At 38.0% G+C, this 21,295-nt stretch overlaps 1 protein-coding gene across 8 annotated transcripts in view; it reads right to left on the bottom strand.

The window, feature by feature from the left end:
• Positions 1-21,295, bottom strand: part of PALLD (palladin, cytoskeletal associated protein) — a 173,873-nt gene that overhangs the window by 53,790 nt on the left and 98,788 nt on the right. For 2 of the 8 annotated variants that reach the window (XM_071743134.1, XM_071743133.1), the window contains exon 1: positions 11,185-11,291. The exons of the other annotated variants lie outside the window; for them this stretch is intronic. The gene's annotated coding sequence lies outside the window, so the exon portion shown is untranslated. Of the gene's footprint in view, positions 1-11,184; positions 11,292-21,295 lie in introns of those variants that run through there. 8 annotated transcript variants of the gene reach the window in all.

Below are 21,295 nucleotides of genomic sequence, written 5' to 3'. Positions count from 1 at the left end.
AAATTGTGTATTACAAGAATATATTTCAAACTGTAGTTTGTGCTTCCAGAGTAATTTTTGAAGGTGAATTAAATATATCAGCAATTAACTTTCACTTAAATGGCACAGAAATACTTGGAGATGCAGAAGTTTCATACCCAGGTCCCTATTTAAATCCAATCAGTAGTGACAGAAAATGGAAACAACTGATAAGCACCTAGTAGTACAACTGAAATGAGTCAATCTCTACTCTTCCCAGAAAGATTATCATCAAGTCTAAATAGAGTATATTTCCTCTCAGCTTTTATTTGCAGATTTAAGCAGTGAAAATACAGAAATTTCTTTCATGCCTGGTAGGTGTCCCTATACATAAAAGTGCATGGGAAATATTTTGCGGATGCTGACTCAGTGTCCATGGTGTCACAATGGTCTTTTCCAAGTTGTAATTAAATATTCAAAGCACAGGGAACATTTATCATGGCATACAACTTCACGTACTCTAAATAACAGTGATATATAACATCAGTTACTTCAAAATTGGAATAGAAAAACCTTCCTGCTAAGGGGTGAAGCACAATTTCTCAGGAGAACTTCTTCTGCTAAACAAAAATGGAAAAGGCAATAATATACAACTTGCAAAAAATCCCCGTAAGGTTATAATAGTTCCAATTTCAGGTACTATTAACATATTTTACCATCTTTTATGTTTACTGTTTAAACTTGCTTTGTCACTGCTACTTATTAATTTGACTGCCTGAGCTACAAAAAAGCCCCAGAGAAACCAACTCTTCCCAGTACAGAGAACTGTAGAAAATAAGAATAATTTTAAATTAAAATATGAATTCTGCATTACAAAACTAGTGTAAAAAAACTGCAAATCAAAAGAAATTAAATTTTAAGAAAGCTCACACAACACAGCCTCAGAACATACTGTACCACCGTCAGGTGAATAACACTTTAAAACATCTGGAAATATTAATGAGAAGGTACCTCCTTCAATACCAGCTAAGTATCACTCAGATAACTGTGGCTTAACAACCACATGTACTGATTTTCAGAAGTATTTTATCCTACAGTACTACAGCTTCGACATCTTGCTTTTCCCCCAGTTTTGGGCTAGGTAACTAGAGATGAAAGGTTTAGTTGGGCTGGTCTGTAGATGTATTATACCAGATCAGATACTTCTACCAGAACAGATACTCTAAACTACTTATATATAAACACTTATTTGGAACAGAAGCATACAAGATTAGAGCTACTGACTTATAACTAAATTAAATTAAATTACACTTACCACTTTCTGGAGACAACTTCTGTAACTCTCATCCATATCCTGACTTGACATAGCCATTATGTACAAAACTGTCATTTATGAGTTCTTATTCTTCAGTTTTCAGGCTAGTGTGTAAAATTCATCAATGGCAAATGTAATCCTAATTCTATTGGCAAACAAAAAGTCTAAATATGCCATAGATAAACCTCAAGAGTTAGTACCTCAATGAGAGTTTTATTAGAATGCCAGTTACTGAAAAATACTGGACAATATACAGTAGTACCACAGCAAAACTACTAGTACTGTCTAAAAAAGGTGACTGAAATGGTTTAATTAAACGAAAAGCATTATAGTTCAGTTTAAACAGATGCCCTTGTCCCCACAACATGCCAATCTGTACATCAATGTACAATATTCATGTGATAGAAATCTGTACAATGCAAGAGGTGATAACAGATAACAAGAATTATGCACTGTCATTAATTTACAGGACAATGAATTAATTTAGACCTGGGTGTATACGGCCAAGAGCATCAACAAAAGGTCTGAAACACTGCACTGCTGCTCAAACCGATTAGGAAAATACACTTTTTTCATGTCCCACATCTTCTGAAAAGCCCCTTCACCCCCTCATTCCTTTATGCACTGTTCTGCAGTTACCTCTAAGAACTATGAAACACATATTAAAGCATTAATTTTTCAACAAACCTTGCCAGTGGCCAGAGGTTTTAGCAAACCTTAACTTTTCCAAATTGAAGGTAAGTGAACTGATTTACTAATATTACTGGTAGCTTCCTTCCTTTTTAAGTGATTCTTCTCAAACACATTTTCAACTGTAGACAAAACACTGGACAACCTATAGCAAAACCCTTGAGGAAGCTGAGGTAATTAAACAGAGGAAGCACTTGAGAATTATCTCAACAACCAACCACAAAGATTAACATCCGTAACTCAGGAAGCTTGACAGCAGATTTCTTTGATTCTTCCTTAATCACAAAGACCATCAATGATGACAGAGAGGTAATTGCCCTAACTCAAAAAGCACATTAAGTATTATTTAATTATGGCTTTACGAAGACATTTTTAAAACAGTTCCAGTAATAAAAAAGGTACTATTTACATGCTTTACAAATGTTCCCAAACATCCAAGTTTCACTCTAAATAATCTATTATAATAATCTCTATTACTGTGCAAAACCAACCTTGATTTGCCAGTACTGAAAATTCTGGCAGACATACTAAATATTTTTGGAAAAAGGGAGAATACTTAGTAAAAATATGAGGCATGTTCATACAAATTCATTCAGCCTCCTCAAACTTTCATCTACTGCAGAACAGCTTCCTACTTAAATGCATTCCAGTTCTATTCTGCTCTGCTCTTTATCAATGAAAATGTTACTTTAAATATTAGCTTTGCAAACAGTTCCTCTAATTCAGTACTCCTACAAGAATTCACTCAGTAAACATGGCTTGTCTTTAGCATTTGTAGGCATTAATGCTTAAAGTACAAACATCTATCTTAATCCAAAAAAAGACATTATGCGAGCACTGTGTTTTAGCTGCAAACCAATAATTAACTTCAGTGGCAAATGGAGCTCTTTCGCAACTCATTATAATTAACTGTCCCTAAGTCACTCCTCCTTTCTAGTTACAATCACCAAAACAACCTCAAAAAAGTCAGATGTTTGTACAGGATGTTAATTTACAAAGTTACACAAGTACTACAAAACACTTCTAAAAGACTGCTGGAAGCGAGGATAAAATTGCCTTGCCTGGCAGTTTGTAAGAGAAACAGACTGCAGTCAGAAAAGAATGAAACTAAAAGTATTTTATTCTCTTCTAGTAAAACAACACGTTAAATCTAGCATTAAAAACATCAATACTTCTTCTAAATCAAGCATTTCACCGCACAAAGGGCCATGACCATAGTTCATGGACTCATAGGATCATAAAATATGCCAAGTTGGATGGGACCCATCAGGATCGTCAAGTCCAACTCCTGTCCCTGTGTAGAGCACCCCCAGAATCACATCATGTGCCTAAGAGAGTCAGATAATAATCACATCCTTGTAACAAGAGTAGGAATTGCTTATTTCATTGCAAGACATGCACTGCAAGAGATCCTGAAACTAATTTTTAATTATAACATTTGTGCTCACACACTAATGCCCTGATTTATTAATACAGTCTGTAACAAACAGAAAATCCACTACTAGTTTGTGTGTTTCTGGGGTCTGAATTTCTTGATACTTCTGTGGACCTGCAGAATCTCTGTGATCAAATGTTTGTGGTAAGAAAACTTCCAGTGAGGCATCATTGACAACCTCGAGATGAAGCTTAGACAAGCAATCACAAAACGCTGTTCCTTGGAAATGATGGCTCATTCTCCAGAAAGCATTGCTTCCCTCCTTAACAGATACCTCAAAGTTGGAATTGGGTCCTTGATCTTGGGTGGACTGTGATGCATGTGCTCCATGCTGAGCCTCCCCACCCTGGGAATGGTTCCACCATGCACCACATAATGCCTTTGACATCAAAACGCAATTACTGCAATGTGTTCCAGATAGGGCTGCTGAGAAGGCTCATGTGTTGTTGCAGATGGTTGCTGACAGCAGACATACAATTGGTGGGAAAGCAAAGGAAATGGGGCAAAGAGATGCCATTTTCTGAGTTTTCTGATAATTTTTCTGGGTATCTAACATGATTCAGATAAATATCTTTATTCACATTAATCAGCCATTTATGCCTATCCATTAACATGACCACTAAATTTTGAAGGGAGGAGGACACAGGAACCTAGAGTTTTAGAATCAGTTGTATAATTGTTATTTCTAAAAGCTAGGAAACACTTAAAGCCACTGTGTTTTATGGGTTGAATACAACCACAGAACTAACCTCTGAGCCAGCAGGTGAAAGTTCATTCTTTGTTTGAGAAAATGTTGACATATAACGTTGGTTTTACGTTAACAGGCACTCCTTTTTTTCTCTCCATCTATGTGGACAAATATGCATGCAATACTCATCTAATTCAGTTGCATATATCTGAAAGCAGCTTCTGAGCTTGGCTTTTTTCCCCCCTAAAAGCTCTGTGTTCTAAGAGCATGAATGTTCCTGACATACAATTGGTATTAAATTTTTTTCTTGTTTTTTAAAAAAAGAAGAAATTCAGATGGTATTCTAATACAAAGCAGAAAATGGAAGCAGTAATTTTCCAGAAATTCCTAATGAACAACTTAGGAAAATGATAAACAGTTAATAACCTCAAATCTCTACCAGAAACTCCAAAAGCCAGTAAAAATAAAAGAATGCAAACCACATGTAACATCCTAGACACTCAGAAGACAATACAATGTATTTTCAATATAGTTTGAACTTCCGTTGCCTCACTTTATAAATCAAATTTCATGTGTCTGCAGAAACTGATAGAAGAGTTTTTTTGTTAAATACACATCCAGATTTTTCTGAAGACAGAAAAATATTAAGATTTCTAGTAAACCAAAACTTCCTCCCTATAGCCTAGCATTGTGGCCAATTGTTTACTGTCTAAAAATTAGGCTAAAAGGTGTGTATGAAAGAATAGATTTGGCAAGGACATTGAATCTAGGCATGTGAGAACTACTATAAATATGTGAAAATTATCAGGTAGCTTTAGAAACAGAAAAGCAATACAATTTGGCTGTGTCAGATGAGGAAACATATCTCTTGTAGAAAAGAAAACCCCAAAGTGTCTGACTCCTCACTGAAAAGAACCTGCAGTTTATAGGGCAAAATACCCAGGCTGGTGGCTTGTCAGCTGAGTACTACTGATGAACACTTGAGGCCCAGGCACTCTTGCCATGAAAATATCTGAAAGACATTTGAAGCTACGCATCAACACCTCTGTTGGCATGGATATCGATAGTAGCTTTAATTTTTTATTTTTTTCTAATGTCCTCCTGGTTTGGGGCACCTCAGATTTGCACGGAGGTAAATGGCAGCATCTTGCACCAGACTCACCATTAGAAACACAATACTAAGTAATACACACTTTCATGTAATTCCCTAACAGTTTTGACAGGAAGTAGATTACACACAAACTCAGAGTGCATGAAAATACCCCATCCACAAAATATTATGACCACTTCTGGATTTTTCAAGGCCTTACTTGGACTCAAGAATTCATTAGATCTTTGGTGACTACAAAATACAGTCATAAATCAGAGTGCCTTCCTGAAACCTTCAAACACTGAAAAGAAAGGCTTTATATTTCAAAGCCAAAATAAGACAAGTGAGGTGGGCAGGAACAAATACTGCACCACTGGGTTTCTGCACAAGGAAACTCCCATTTCAGTAAAAATTTCTATTTCTATTTTGCCATGATGAATGTGCTCTGCTGGCCCAAGTTGGCCATTGAAATTGTTTTGCACCTTAATGGGTTCTTTAAACAAATCATCCTTGAGTCAGATACAGATTTTTACTTACAATATGTATGGATATATTTTCACAGACCATTGTATATATATGCACTCAGAAACAGACCTGCATTACCCTCTCTCATAAAAAAGAAAATCTGCATTATCTGTTCTTCCAAGTCAGAAGCATACATTTTACACACATCTGCCAGTGCACACACGTACATGGTACTCAAAATAGAACTGAAAGAAACAATTCTGTTCCTAGTGACTACTTTCATACTGTGAATCAATGAAGACTGAATTCAGCCGTGGTGTAAAAATTTTAAAAGATAACAAAATTCAACTACTGAAAAAACATAATGATTCTTTTCTAAGGAAAAGTATTCCAAGGTGTGAGTAAGGTGTAAAAGTGGATATAAGCAACCCCAGCTTAAAGGTTGTCCTAATACCAGCAGGTTGGCTGTCCTGGCTCTTGTGCTGCTGTAACACAATCAGGTCTTGATTTAAACCAAATTTCTGTATTCGGTGTGGCTGGAGAACTGGGATCATGCTTCTTAAATGATTGTGTAGCAGAAGCAGCACCAAAAAATCCAAATACTCCATACTCTGTATTCACTAAAGCTGAGAAAGGAACTCCTAATGAAGTTTCTCCAGCCCAACAGATACTGCCTGCATATATTTCTTGATCACTGATGTGGATTCCTCTTCAGCATAGAAGAGGAATTTTTTTTAAATTGTGATTTAAAAATTAAAACTATCTGACTGAATCTTCATCTAAATTCAATGCGTTTAAAGAAAACTTCAGTAATTTTCTTTTCAATTGAAATATTTAAACAATCCCAGCCAAGATCATAAAAGCAATGGGTATAATAGCGATGCTGTAAACTTAATTCCCTGTGTTCTCCCATTATCCATATGCACACCTCAGGTACTGTGTGTGGCCTTCATGGGTACAGTAGCATACAAAAAAAGAATATCACTCTTCACGGTGAACTTAATGGGGCTAGTTGGTGGGTATTAATGTTTACTTTACTAAAAAAGATTTTTAGTGTGTTAATCAGTTTTTACATTTTAGCCTGGAAAAAAATGTAACCATTATGCCAATGAAAACCAAAAAGTCTTTTCCTGTATGTTTCTTCTGTCTGACATATCATGCCTGCAAATAATCATCTTCCCCTAGAAAACGCTCCCTTTACAAAAATCCAATGAGACGTGCCATCTTATGAACATTTACCAAAACATGGACACCTTAGCAATACAGTATAGCAGCTACTGACACACAGATCCAACTCTTCAACTAAATAACTCTTCCACTTTTTTAAGGTTGAAGTACGAACACAATATTACACTGCCGCTTTCTGTTTGAAATATTCTACAGTCAATATGACTGGTCTCTTCAAAAAGAAGAATTAGAAGAACTGTTCTTTTTTTCTTCTATATTTTAGACCAGCACATACAATATAGACCATCTTCTGAAACTAGTAACATTTTGAGAGGAATTTCAAGAACCTTTTCTGGTGACATGAAGGAATAAGACTCCTCAGTCTCAAAAGAAAGTCTTGTGAAGGACTGGAATGAATTCTGTACAACTGCTACCAAAGGATGGTTTAAGATAATCTAAACTAATCCAAGAAATCAACTCAGGAGATACATGCACAGTATGAAAACTAGGGAAAGCAGTTTCAGTTGTTTCTTGGTTCATCTCATGAAGGTGCACCAGGCAGAAAAATGCCCAGCAGTAAATTGAGCTCATATTATTTATTTACTTCTATGAAAGTAAATGCTGTTTACCTTAAGCTCTGTTTTAAAGGAAAAAGGAGGAAAGTGCAGGAAAGGAAAAAGGAAACTGCCATACACAATACACTAATTACAATCACCTTCTGCTTCAATAAAGGAAATACAAATTTCCTGCCTTGGCAAGGGCTAGAATGTCTTAATCAGGTAGGAAAAGGACTGCATTTAAGTGTCTAGACAGCAATGTGGAGGAAAAATATTTCCCAAATTTTCTATTCGTGTGTTAATCCAGAAAGTACACTGGACATATGTGAGAAGTACTGCCTTAGTTATTGGTTCTCCTTCTATGATAATTATGATGGCATAGTAACATTTTTTTTTTCCTTAATTGTAGGAATACCAAAGTGTTAAATGATCTGTAAAAGCTCCAGGAAGTTCTGACACTCATGGTCACAAAAGACTCTCCTCCTTCTCCAGGCTGAAAGATTTCAGTTAATCAGCATGTTCTACACAGTTCTGAAATATTATTTTGAAAACAAAATCTTAGAGCCACCAACCCTTCTCAGGTCCCTAAAGGTCCACTAGATCCAAAAAACCACTTGAAGATTTCTTTCTAGGAGAGTAAACCGCAAATGTAAAGATATATATCAACAGCACGAAAAACATCTTATAGAAATAATGTCACTAATAGTGCTTATGCTTATCGTCATCTTAAAAGACAGTTTCTCCACACTGCACCTCATGCTCTTCCCAGATCTACACATTTTCAAAATCAAAGGTCTTTATCTTCATATCTTTCAGATTTAGTGCCTACCATTATTCATAATCTACTATTCATAATCATGCTATACATACACATGGTGAAAACCTACACACAACACACTGATTGACACTCTTACTCTGGCACGTGGGTCCACATTAATGTTGGCATGAGTAAAATCATAAAGCAGCTACTTTAAACAGGGCTGGTTGAGAAATTAATTTGCCCTTTGAACAAGATAGTACAAATACATGATTTCACACATCAGATCAGTTCATTTTGCCCAGCTGAGAACCTGGTCAGTTTAAATAAGGTAAGTCTCTCAATGGATCATTTTTGGCAGGAGTAATAGAGGGAAATTCTGTACAAGACAGGAAGAAGAAATTCTCCATGTAAGTGGGCTGATCAGCACCCTATAGGTCATTTTCAGGCAGACGGTTCCCTTTATCTTCTGGTGGTCAAAACCCAACAGCTGAACATTACTCATCAGATTTATCACTGTGCCCTTACAGAAATGGATGCATGCTGTTCTAACATAGTTGACATAGCTAATACAATTGGATGTTGCAGTCATGCAGACCAGAAAACTGCAACTCCACTCCTGTTTGTGGAGAGGTTAGGCTATCATGCCCTCCATAACTAGTAAAACCTCAAAGAATTCTTCAGTGAAGAGCAGAGAATAGTGAGTTGCTTTCTGTTGCCTGGAACTGTAGATTTCAATAATTACTTCATAATAACTGTAGTTGTACAAAACCAGTAATTACTGTAGAATAACATTTTGTAAAGTTTTCTATGTTGCAATCGTTACACAGTCTCTGCAAAGAGAAAGCAAGCAGATTCAGACTAGTAAAAAAGAGTAAGTCCACACTAATAGGTGCATGAGGGTCCAGCAACATGACTTTGGCCAGGACAATATGTACAGCTCTTTTGCTCTTGTAACAAAAAAAAAAAAAAAAAACAAACAAAAAAGAGAGAGGGAGAGAAATTGAAGAACAATTTAAAGGTAACAGAATTTTCTAGGACTTCGTTAAGCATGAGATAATAAAATGCATTTTACCGCAGTGCTTCTTAATGGAATCCTGACACATCAGGCTGCTTATTGCTACTTAAAGTCACACTTTTAATTTTCAGAACAGATTTTGACTGAAAAAAAATATTTCCTTGGCTGTCGTAAAGCTACAATTAAAGCTACATAAGATACATATAGCAACTGCTAACAACATTTAGAATACATCCACCATTCTGATTTTAGGATTGCATTATATTACAGTGTATGGTAACAGTAAATTTTTACTTTTAAACAGAAGAAACCTAATCATCACAAAGATGAGAGAAATGTTTTTATCCAAATGAGAAACTCCTAATTAAAAACAAAATAAAAAATCCTACCTGCATATTCCCAAGAGTTTCAAAAGCTGTAAGAACATCTGTATACTTCCTACTCAAGTTTCTCGATCTCTTCAGTTGAAACTTATCCCATTGCCCTACATTTGCCCACAGTTTCTCCCCCTGGCCAGGAAAATTAGTATGAGAATACTATTTCACAGTCAGTTCTTTCAGGTTTTGTTCCCCATCCAAAAGTAGGATGCAACAGAATCTCTCTCAAAATCCTGCTCTCACAAGTACTTGTGCCCTTTTTTTCACAGTGAAGTGGTATAGATACAATCAACAGACGTGGGCTGAGAGCCATTTAATGTTTTGTGTGTTTTTTCCATCGTCTTGTTATCAGTTCTATATCTTAATCCTTCTATGTCTGGTATGTATTGTGAATCACAGACCAGCTCTGGATGCCTGGAAACTGTTGGACTTCATTAACAACATCATCATAACTTTTCTCAACCCAGAACTCCAGGGCATATCAGTGCACACAGACTTGTGAGTGGACATAAACTTTCCATACAATATGTAATACATCTTGCAAAGTTAATTTCAGAAATATAAGGTTTTGTCCCAGGAATCATGGTTTCAGTTCAATACAGCCACAGAATACTGTGGAAAAACAGTTGTTTGACCTCAAAGCCTAATGAAACATTGAATGTGTCCACTCCTATTTTTAGATGTATGCTCTGCAGTGCCATATTCCTTAGTATAAAGCTGACCCAAATGTTCCAATAGCAGACGTTGGTTTCTCTTTGATAGCCAATGCGTATCTGTGCTTTCCAAGTTTCTGTAAGCACATCATTATAAGGAAGGCCAGTCTTACTTTTCCCAGCCTTCTTTCTAATTATGCGCCTGCTGCCAGGAAACTTTCACTTTTTTATTTTTGTTTGTGTGTGTGTGTGTGTTTGCTGATAAAATTTAAACAAATGTCTGCTACACACTTGGAAAAGAAGAAAAAAAATCTCCAAAGCCTTTTCTGTTATAAGTTACAGTCAGCTACAAGAGTACATCATTGCTAGATCACCAAATATGTCTTCCTTACAGATGAATGAATTCCACAGGACAAAAAAACCCAAAAACCCAACCCAAACCAACCAAACAAAAATAAAAACAGCAACCAAACAAACAAAACCAAAAATCCCTCCAATATTTTACTTGGTTTAATTTGGTAGGAAGCTATAGTAAGTTTTCTGAAACGTCCAAGTATCCTTTCCGTTACAAACTCTTTCATCAAGCAGTATCACCGGGTTTCTACAGAAGCCTTCCACAAAGAAGTCTCCGAAAGCACTCATATTTTACTGCTCTGTCACTTTTCCTACAAACTAATAGGTGATTTTGCAGGTCCTGAGCTACAGACACACAGCCGCTGACCCCACAACAGCATCCTTTCCGTATTAGGAAGCACCGAGCAGATGGCCAAAGTCGGCAAATAAAGTTTATCAGTCAAACTCGAGAGCAATTACAGACGATGCGGCAAAGAAACAGCTGTTCAAAATAAAAAAAGACAAATACTCGAAAGAAACGCGGCCAGCCTGATTCCATTCCAGCACGATTTCATGTGCTCTGCCCTCTCGCTTTCTATCACCGCTTTCTGCCGCGCGTTCGCCTCATCTGAAGAGAACCACGTCAGCCCCGCACCCCCGGGAAGCACCCTGCCATCTTACCTCAGCAGCCGTGTGCGTGGGCAGCTACCACATACCCCAGCGCAAGTTTTCGGGGGGACACGGGAGCTCGGCAGCGGCAGCGGCGCGGGGCGGAGCGTCCGCAGGTACCGGGCGCTATATAGGGGCGGGCCGGGCCGGGCGGGCTCCGGGCCGTGACACAGGAGCTGGCGGCGGCACGTCCCGCTCCGGCAGCTTCACGTTAAGAGTCTCGCGGTCACCCCAGGCTCCCCGGTGCCGGCGAGAGGCGTTGCCAGGCTGCTGGGAAAGAAGGGCTGCGAAACGGGGAGGGTTCTCGCAGTGAATCGCCAGCGGTATCGTCTTTCGAAGTCTTAATTACTGTGCTCTCGGAGCTGCATGAACTGGGACTTGTTGATACACTTTTTGCTAAAAAAGGCTTGGGTCCCATGCTGGAAGTTCACTCCCTGCCCTTCAGGCACTCGGCACCCACAGCCAGTGAGAGAAGCTTGAGAAGGTCCTACGAAAGCAGAAGCAGACACTGCCTGGCAAGCGGAGGAAAGATCCCGGGCTCTTCCATACTGCCACACAGCTGCACAGAAGTGCTGTCACCAGTTTCCATTAGCATTCTCTCCGCCGGAAAATTTTCCGTGATTCCCACAAGATTTTTGTCTGCATGACAGAACGGGTGGGTGGCTACATGTTGTAATGTAGAACTGTGGAAATGGTATCTCAAGTTATTCTTCTAAGCGTTTTATTACTTTTCTGTTCTTTTAAAATATCACTCATGCCACTGCTCTCCCCTAGCAAGGCCCTGAGTTTTCAGCTTAAACTGAATTTAATTTTTTTTTCAGAAAAACCATAACACTATTGCATGCTCTAGTCACCTGTTTTTATCAACAATCTTCTGTATCTTCCCCTGTCAAAGAACAGCATTAAAGTTCAGAGAACATGTGACAAAACTCAAGCTATTTGCAGTTATGCAAAAACATTCAGTATCATACACTTACTGTAAATACATTCACTGCACTGCATATTCCACTAAAGGCAACATTTGGGGGTGGGTATTTTTTTCCCTTCTTTTTCCACAAGAGACTGAAGAATACCTTTCTGTTGTTGGTTCATATCTTCTTCCTAGAACCCACTTTGTCTGGATATAGTGCTTTCTTACAGACTATATGCCAACATCAGTTTTATAAGGACTTGTAGAACACAACCAATGATTAGTAACATCTGCTTGAATATCTGCTTAAAACAAGATGGACAATCTCAAAATACACATCTATAAAACCTCTATTCTCAAGTCCACAGAGGCAATCACTGATGTCACTTGACTTTTCTACAGTGTGGACAGAAAGAAGTGCATGAACATGCTGCCTTCTTTCTCAGTATTATTAGACATCCTGGACAATGATAAAGGAATTTTAGGGTAGCTCAAAGTAATGGTGCTACTCTTTATTCTTTTAGCTCCACTTTCATAGAATTTGTGTTGGAAGGGACCCTAACAATGATCTAGTTCCCAACCTCCCTGCCATAGGCAGGGACATCTCCCATTAGACCAGGTTGCTCAAAGTTACATCCAACCTGGCTTTGAACACTTACAGGGAGGCTGAATCTACAACTTTCCCTGGGACAATCTGTGCCAGTGCCCCACCACCCTCACAGGAAAGGATTTCTTCCTAATATCCTGTCTAAATCTACCCTTTTTCACCCTAAAATTGTTCGCCCTCATCCAATCACTACACTTCCTTGTGAAAAGCACCCTCTCAGCTTTTCTCTAGGCTCCCTTCATGTACTGGGAGGCAGCTGTAAGGTCTCCCCAGAGCTTCTCTTTTTCAGGCTGAACAACCCGAACTCTCTCAGCCTGTCTTTATAGGAGAGATGCTCCAGCCCTATGATCATCTTCATGGTTCTCTCAGGCCTACACTGACTGGCCCCTTTCTATCAGTCTATATTACAATCCAGCTCTGTATGCATGGAATCTGTTGGGTTCACGTAAGAACATCATCATAACTACTGTCCTCCAACTCCAAGATAAGCAAGACATGTACCTGAGAAATTTCATTCTATATTGGAGGATTCAGAACGTGGCACTGAAACTTTCCCTGTTTACTTCACTCTTTTTCACCTCCCAGCCCTCTTTAGGACTAAGATCTCACTCCACATCTCTCAGTTGCTCCACAATGTAGCAGAGAGAACAGAGGAATGCTGCCAAGTAGGAAAAAGGGAGGGGGAAATAAAGCAACTCCCTGTTGCTAGAATAGAGTGTGACATGCCACTGAGAAGACTGGCACTGCACAAGCACTCTGTTTCCAATTCTGGTACATGACTATGAAGAAGAAGCATGGTAGCTCATACACATAGTATTAAGATAGCACAAAGATAAAAAGACAGTATCCCTCATCATTAATCAGGTCTCTATATGACTTTGGTAAGTATGGTGGTTGAAGTTAGTGTTCTATCTAACAGAATACACTTCAGCCACTACTAGCTGCAGGTAATTTGACACAAGAAACAAAGAACAGACTGATGCATAGTAAGAAAAGCCAATTACAGAAAATCAGTACCTGGACTTTACATCCCTTAATTGTATCTTCTCCTTTGTATTTTATTACAACAGAGAGAGTTAATACTGCAGCAAAGACAACTGAATTCACTAACATTTTCTTCTGTCACAGCTCTTACATTATACACATTTTGCACATATGTTCCAAGAATTTTGGAGAAGAATTTAATGTCTGTGCATATATGCTCATGTTCACTTCAGGGGGATGGAAGATGAAAGCAAAAGGACAGCTTGTGCACATCAGCTTAGTTCAAGACACTTGCTTCACTATGATTACACAAGCATAACTGCTCATGGAAAGTGAAAATGAAGCTCAGCTTACTGGGAACCAAGCATGAGGCACCATGGAAGATACAGATCCAATGAGAAAGGAAACAAAACCGTTTGCTAAACTTAAAACATAACACAATCTCTGGTTCTTTCCTGTAAACAACTTTGTCTATCATTCCAGCTCCAGGACATTTGTTTCTAGATTAAAGAGTTTCCAAGTATATGTACTGCATGACTGGCAAACTAATATGACAGAATACAGACATAAAAAGACAATTACATACAACTCCATTGAAGTCATAATATTTAAATGAAATATGACTATCATAACAGGTTGTTTTATTTTTGAAAAGTGCAGCAGGAACCCAAACAATTTCTTCTGTGGACTAATAGAGGTAATGGTAAATGCCACTAGTGAAACAGGCAAACACCAAACCACCTGAGATTTCATGAGAGGTTTTTTGCTAACATACATTAAAATTTTGAGAATGTTCCCAAAATGAAGATTAACTTTTTATACCACCCTGTGAATAAAATGAAATTAGTATTTTTTAAAGAATAAAAAGTTAAAAGGATGACTTGAGGAAAAAAAGTAATTACATCCTCAGCAATCCAAGAGAAAATAAGTGAATATAAAACAACTCAGTGGACTTCTGGTGAGAGTCTGTCGAGTTCTCAAACTACCGTGGAATAATTTGTGGTATTTAAATGTAACCTTTTTGCTTGCAATGTACCTTCAGTGAAGGAAATGTATTTAATAGGGTGTACATACATTACCATCCACTAGCTAGTTTCCAGGTGCCTACTGTACTACAAATAACTACACCCTTTTTTAAAATTTATTTTATTTGTTTTCATGGTTTTTCTTCATTGTGACATGCAAAATTTTAGTATCCTAGCTGTTGAATAACAAAGACATTAAAAGCTACACTGGAGTGTGCAATTTTGATCATGCTACTTAAAACCAGATCTCTCAAATTCTGTAAATCAAATCAGGGTGTTTGTCAAAAAGAAAACAAGAAAATACATTAACATTTCTGAGGTCTAGGAAGAAGTTGTGATTGAGATTAAAACGCTGTTTTCTATACTGGGGAGACACATGACATGAGATTGTTTTGGTCTTAAACACTGGAAATTAATTCAATAATATAGGAATGCCTGTAATCAATTCAAGTAGTATTCAGCTAGCCACAGTAGAGATTGGTATCGTATTACAGTTCAAATAGCATTAAGATCAGATGGAAATGGCAGTAACATAGACACTGAAGGACTAGAAAAAGAAACTGAAAGAATTTACAAGCTTGCAAATGGATTCATATGCAGCTGACTTAATTCAGTGATTTATTAAACCCAGTTCAGCAATCTCCCTGTATTTCTTGCACAAAGGAAGTGGATCCCACTTACCCTAGGTATGCAAAATTACTTGTGACATGCTAGCCATTGTGGAATTTTATTTAAACCAAAAAAAACCTCCATAGAATTGCATCCTCTCACAATCTGTACTTGACAACATTTAAAAGAAGTATGATTACTAAACAAAAAAACGGGACACTGATTTTCTTGGAAGCAAAAGAGTTTGAGATTTCTTTAGTTGGCCAGAATGTGAAGTTAGATTTTCCTGAAAACAAAAAGGGACTAACTATACCTCTGAAATAGCAACTGCCAAACATGCAGTAGTATAAAGCATTTAGGACTATTTCAAAAGTCTCTTGAATCCCACATTACAAGCTGCACTTACAATCCTGTACTACCTAACTTTGATGGTGTTGGCAGACACTGAGGCCATAACTGTAAACTGCTTTGTTTGGTATTAATTCTTGTTGGTGAAATTCACAGTATCTGGACTAGAAATACCAGGTTGTTTGTGTCTTTCATTTTTCTTACATTTTCTGGAAAATAAACAATTGCACATTTGTTACATGAAAGATTATTAAGCAAACATTTCTAATGGCTTCCAATTCTGCCAATCTACACCATCAAAGTTATGTGTTTTACAGAGAGGATAGCACAGCTGGAGTCAACATTTGAAAGCAAGACATAGTGCAACAAAAATATAAAGAAAAAGAGGACCTTTTTCGAAACTTCTAACTGTACAGAGAAGAAAACAAAACCTGGAAGTTTCTATTGCTGAGACAATTTGCATAAAAAGGCAATTATCATTTTAATGGACATATATGCATACACACATACACGTGTGTATATACAGGACAATGAAGTGATTAATGCTAATGATTTCTTTGTTGTAATACTAATTACTTATAATTACTTAAAAATTAATTACTTTTTTAATTGAATAGCGAAGGTCTTCAGGTTAAAAAATTGATTAAACGATATTGATTTGACTTACTGTGTAGCTCCTATGACACCATGGACAAAAAACATGGGTGTACTATATAGACACTATCTAAAAAGGAATCAGAACAGTGACAGTTGAAGAAACATATATAGAGAAGTCAAGCATCCCAATGGCTTCCCTAAAATACAGATACTTTGGTACCTTCATTCTTAAGCTGCTTTGACCATGATTTATCCATTAGAATTTCCTGTCCTGCACAACTACTGGTATAGCAATGCATATGAACTTTGGAAATAGCTACATTTAATATAACAAAACACAACCTGGAAAACCGTTCACTTCTCATATTCAAAAGCATTTTGACCCTTGTTAAGATCCTGGTTTCACAAACACTACAAAGGAGAACTATTGTATAAATTTTTGTCCGCTTTCTTATCACTCCCAAACTATGCAACTCATTCTGCCCTTTATTAATTTCCCAACTCTTGCAGCTTGGTCTTGTGCTTTAATTCTCTCTTACTACCACCCTTCTCAGATTCTCTATTCTTTATTAATGAAACAGACTACAAAGACACCTGTAATATTCTTCTGTTTCAACCAGAAGGTTGAACCATATCGGGATCAAGAGCAAAATAACCTTGCCTAAATCTTACCCTATGTAGTTTTATCAGTATTGTATCTATGGCTTCTTCTTCACATAAAAATTGGCATGACACTCACCAGATATGACACTGAAATCATATACGCAAGCACCACTTTGGATCACCACTTTGTGACAGGTCTTGCTTCAGGTGCTTCAACTGTTAGGTGGTTACAGAAATTCAGATGTCACCCATAAGTCATTCCCATCTCAAATCTCCAAAGAACACTCTCTTCTTTAATACTCCCGATGTGGTAATAGCAAGTGTGTTGTGTCTTTCAATTAGCTACACTTTAGTAACATACAGCTGCTCTTAATTGGGAGGCCTCTGAGGAAAGATAAAGAAGCTGTTTCTTCTGAGTCAGGCTTCCCCACAATATTTAAAATGTTTCTTAGTTTGTGAGCTGATTTGGTTCTTTAATCAGGATGTCAACCTCATAGTGCATATAATTTTGTGCTATAAAGGCTATGAATTTAGGAGATGTTTTGTTGCTAACGTTTGGAAACCAGGGCAAACCAGGCCACTATGTTAAACATTACTGCTGAAGTTCATGCTCAAGCTATTTAGTGTTCTCTGCTCTAGCTTTCTCACAGTCAGCAGAGATCACAGCTGCTCCTTCATCTACTCAGTGTTTCTGTTGTGATGATTCTTCCTGCTCCCAGTAAGTCTGAAGTGAAAGGGAGAATGGTGTTTAATGTCTTTCCCCACTTGAAATAAGACCTTTTAAATTCAGCCCATGTAAGTAGAAAGAAAAAGGAAGTTCCAAGACTCAGGGGATTAGGATCACAGGGTATGAATTCCATACCTATGCTTAAGACAGTAGTTTGCTTAATTTTCTGATATCCTGGAATATTTTTCCACCAAGTCATTTTGTTATGAAATGCTTTTCTATCAGAATTGTCAGGATGGTTTTTTTTAGGATTTTTAATTTTTATTTTTAAATTTTTCTCTCTACTACTGTTTTCGGCTGCAAACTCCTGTCTCTCAGGGGTGCACATGCACCCTTTCTAGGTTGATTTCATTTAGAACAGTGCAGCAGACAAAACCTCTTAACTTGTTTTTGTAATGCCTGAAGTGATCTACAATGGGATTTTGTCGCCTGGCAGAGGAAGACTCATTTATCTTCAGGCTGCAAACCAACGGGGCTGCCAAAGACCCCCTCCTTTATAAACAAAAATCTATAAAGAGCTTTCAGAAACATGAGAAAATATGACAAACAGCTTGAGTTCTTCAGCTTTGCTGGCAGAAGATTACAGGAGGATAACGACAAGTCCGTGAGCCTTCATACCCTATAGTTTACCACAACGCTTTCAGAAAGCGGCTTCCCCGCCACCTTCCCCCACCCCGCTCCTATTCTGAAATCCTCCCGCTCCTACTTCCTTATTTGGTTGCTGGGACTGTTCTTTGTCTGACTGAACCCCCTGGGCCGTACCGCCCCCGGCTGGGCCGCGGCCCGGCTCCAGCGGGACACCCCGCCCGGGCCCCGGGCGAGCAGCAGCAGTCGCCGCCGTGCCCATGTAAGGAGGGAGCAGCTTCCCCGGGCCACGACGGCGGCGGGGGGGGCAGAGACCGCGCAGGTTCAGCCCAGAGTCCGGCGGAACGAGCCGCGGGGATCCTCTGGAGGACCGCCGACGAATCTCGTCTCGCTCCTCCCCTCGTCCCCCCTTCAGCAGCCTTTACCTGCACAGAAGCAAAGCCGCGTGGGGTTCCTGAGCAGTGTCACGGGTTTTTTTTGGTTTTTTTTTGTTTTTTTTCCACTGAACTGCCATAGCAGTGTGCGCAAACCACTGGCAGCGAGACAAAGGAAAATAAAGTTGCGAAGCTCTAGTGGAAAAACGCAGATTCTTGCCATGTTTTTCATTGTTCTTTAGAGCAGGTTACAGCGTGCCCTTTGGGGGTTTAACTGGTGCTTTCTGCAGAGAAAAGCGAATGCCTCAACATTGCCACCTGTTTTTTAAGAACTGGCTGTATTTTTATGCTACATGAAGAAACCAAGTGAGACCAGTTTTATTTTTAAAACATCCCTAAACTCTTGGGAGTAGCATTATGAAGAGTATTATACCTGCTGGAAGTCGATGTAAATTTGATAGCAGAACACTCCCTGGTGTTATTAGTGTTGTTTGATACCTGTTTTTAATAGTACATTATGTACTTAAGGAGAGAGATTTTAGAATCTAAATGTACAGCCATGTGTTGCACCAACAGCAACCGAGGGAGAACACTTAAAGAATTGACCCTGGTGGTCACTAATTTTTGTTCACATGTTTAGATTTAGTCTTTCTGAAGTGGAATGTCATTGCTTTGGCCAATATATAACCTACAGTATTACTATGTTTTTCTTTTCGAGACTTTTAGTTACTCTTGAAAGAAACACCGTGTCCGTGTTGAACCCACAGTAGTACTGCTGCAAAAGATACAGAATTCATGCATCCAAACGCATAGGTACCCATAGGCAGCCACATAGACACAAACAAAGAATGGGTATTTACCAGTTTAAAATTAATTTGTGCAGTTTGCTGACCAATATGTTTGGATGGAATCACAAGAAAGATAGAGACAAAGTATTTCTATCTTGGTGTTTTTGCCATGATAAGAAAACCAGACAGCTGATAGGAAAAAGAATCATGCATCATGCACTACATCTGTGAACTTATAGGGTAGCATTCAATATTTAAACATAACTCTGCAGAAAGGCTTTTCATGATGCTGTAACTATTATATCTAAAAAATGTATTTTTTTTCCAAGTATGTGAGATTTTTGTCACCTAAATCTAAGCAGGACTCAAAAATAAATGCCACCTTTTGCTGAAACCAAAAACGTTTGCTTAATATCAAGACTGTGGTCAACAATATGTAATGACTATGTAAAAATTTATTGTTTGAATTGAATTCTCATTTACTCTTAATGCATGCTTTTCTAATTACAGACCCCTGTGAGCAACATTAACTAAATATGTATAAAAACCATATGCATTCATATCAAAAGAGTACTGCCAGAACTTTCAATGCAGAAGTACAAAAATATATCCTGAGGGAAACCTGGATGAAAGCTACTCTGAAATATAATGATATAATGCAGTTAGGAGTGGTAAAAAGCCATACATTTTACTTATATTTACAGCAGCAGCCAAGGTCAATGCTCATACATGAGAGACTTGGGCAGAGAATCATGGGAATAGAATATTCTCCACTTGTACAATTGACATGCCCCACTGTATTTTTAGATCTGGAAAACATTTTCCACATGTTATCATCAAAATGGAGGAAATACACAGAATGGCAGCAGACATCACTCTCAGTGCAATGACCTCTTTCCAGCATGATTAAGCAAGAATATATGCTGCATGAGTGCTTTAAGTGATAGCTAATGATATCTGCAAGTGATAAATGGTAAGTAAACACAGACTACAATGAGGAGAAGCAGTATGAAATGAAGAAATGACAAATTGAAACTTTGGCAGCATTATTCCATAGTTTAAGTCATCCCAGTCTGTTGAGCAAAATAGATCCACAGATCAGACGGTACTAAACAGAGAATAAAGCAGCATTGTGATGGAATTAACCCAGCAATACAAAATAATTTTTATATTAGCTATTTTAGTGCACTGTACTATTGAAATAATCTTCCTTTGTAAGAGGCATGGTTGTTGAATGCTCAGGAGAACAGGACTTTTAAGCAACCAAAACCTACTATAACGTATAACAAAAAGACATGCATTGTTAAGTCTGGGAGTGTCAATGTACAACATTGCAGACTTAATGTTTGATTTTAGAAACTGGTTTCTGTTTCCTAAACATTGCAACATATTTAAAGGAAAAAAAAACAAACAAAAAAACTTCAATAGTAATTTGCAATAACTGATCTTATGGGTAATGTACTCCTACTGGGAATTCAGAATGACTTAATGTGAAGATTTGTGGATGAGATTTTTATGCTCTGTTTACATTTTCTGGGAGGTTAAGAAAAAACAGTCTGAAATAAACTACAGCTAACATGCTACAGGGAATGAAGGAAGAGAACCAGACTTCTCAAGAAAGATTTACATTTACATAATGGTGATGGCTATGTTTTGGCTTAGAAAGAGGAATGCAATTGTTCTAAAATACACAGAAAAGCTGTTGGCTGGAGCTTCTCCTCACTTAGTGGGTCATAAACCACTCCAGCACTGAATGCTGTATCAATATGCTTTTTAAGAGAGGTCTTTCACTGCTGTATTTTGCTTTGTTTACAGACCAAGAAGTCCTGCACCAGCAAGTCCTCTCTCTGTATGGCAGCCAAGGAGACACTAAACCAGCCCAACCCTCACCTATGCCAAAGGTGCTGCTTTGAAGCCCATCAGGGCTTTTTCCATGGTTACAGAAGAAAACATTCAGACATTTTAT

Source organism: Heliangelus exortis, chromosome 4, assembly GCF_036169615.1.
Source record: "Heliangelus exortis chromosome 4, bHelExo1.hap1, whole genome shotgun sequence".
Lineage (NCBI taxonomy): Eukaryota > Metazoa > Chordata > Aves > Apodiformes > Trochilidae > Heliangelus > Heliangelus exortis.
The sequence above is the reverse complement of the archived record's forward strand: the minus strand, read 5'-3'. Positions and strand labels throughout refer to the sequence as shown.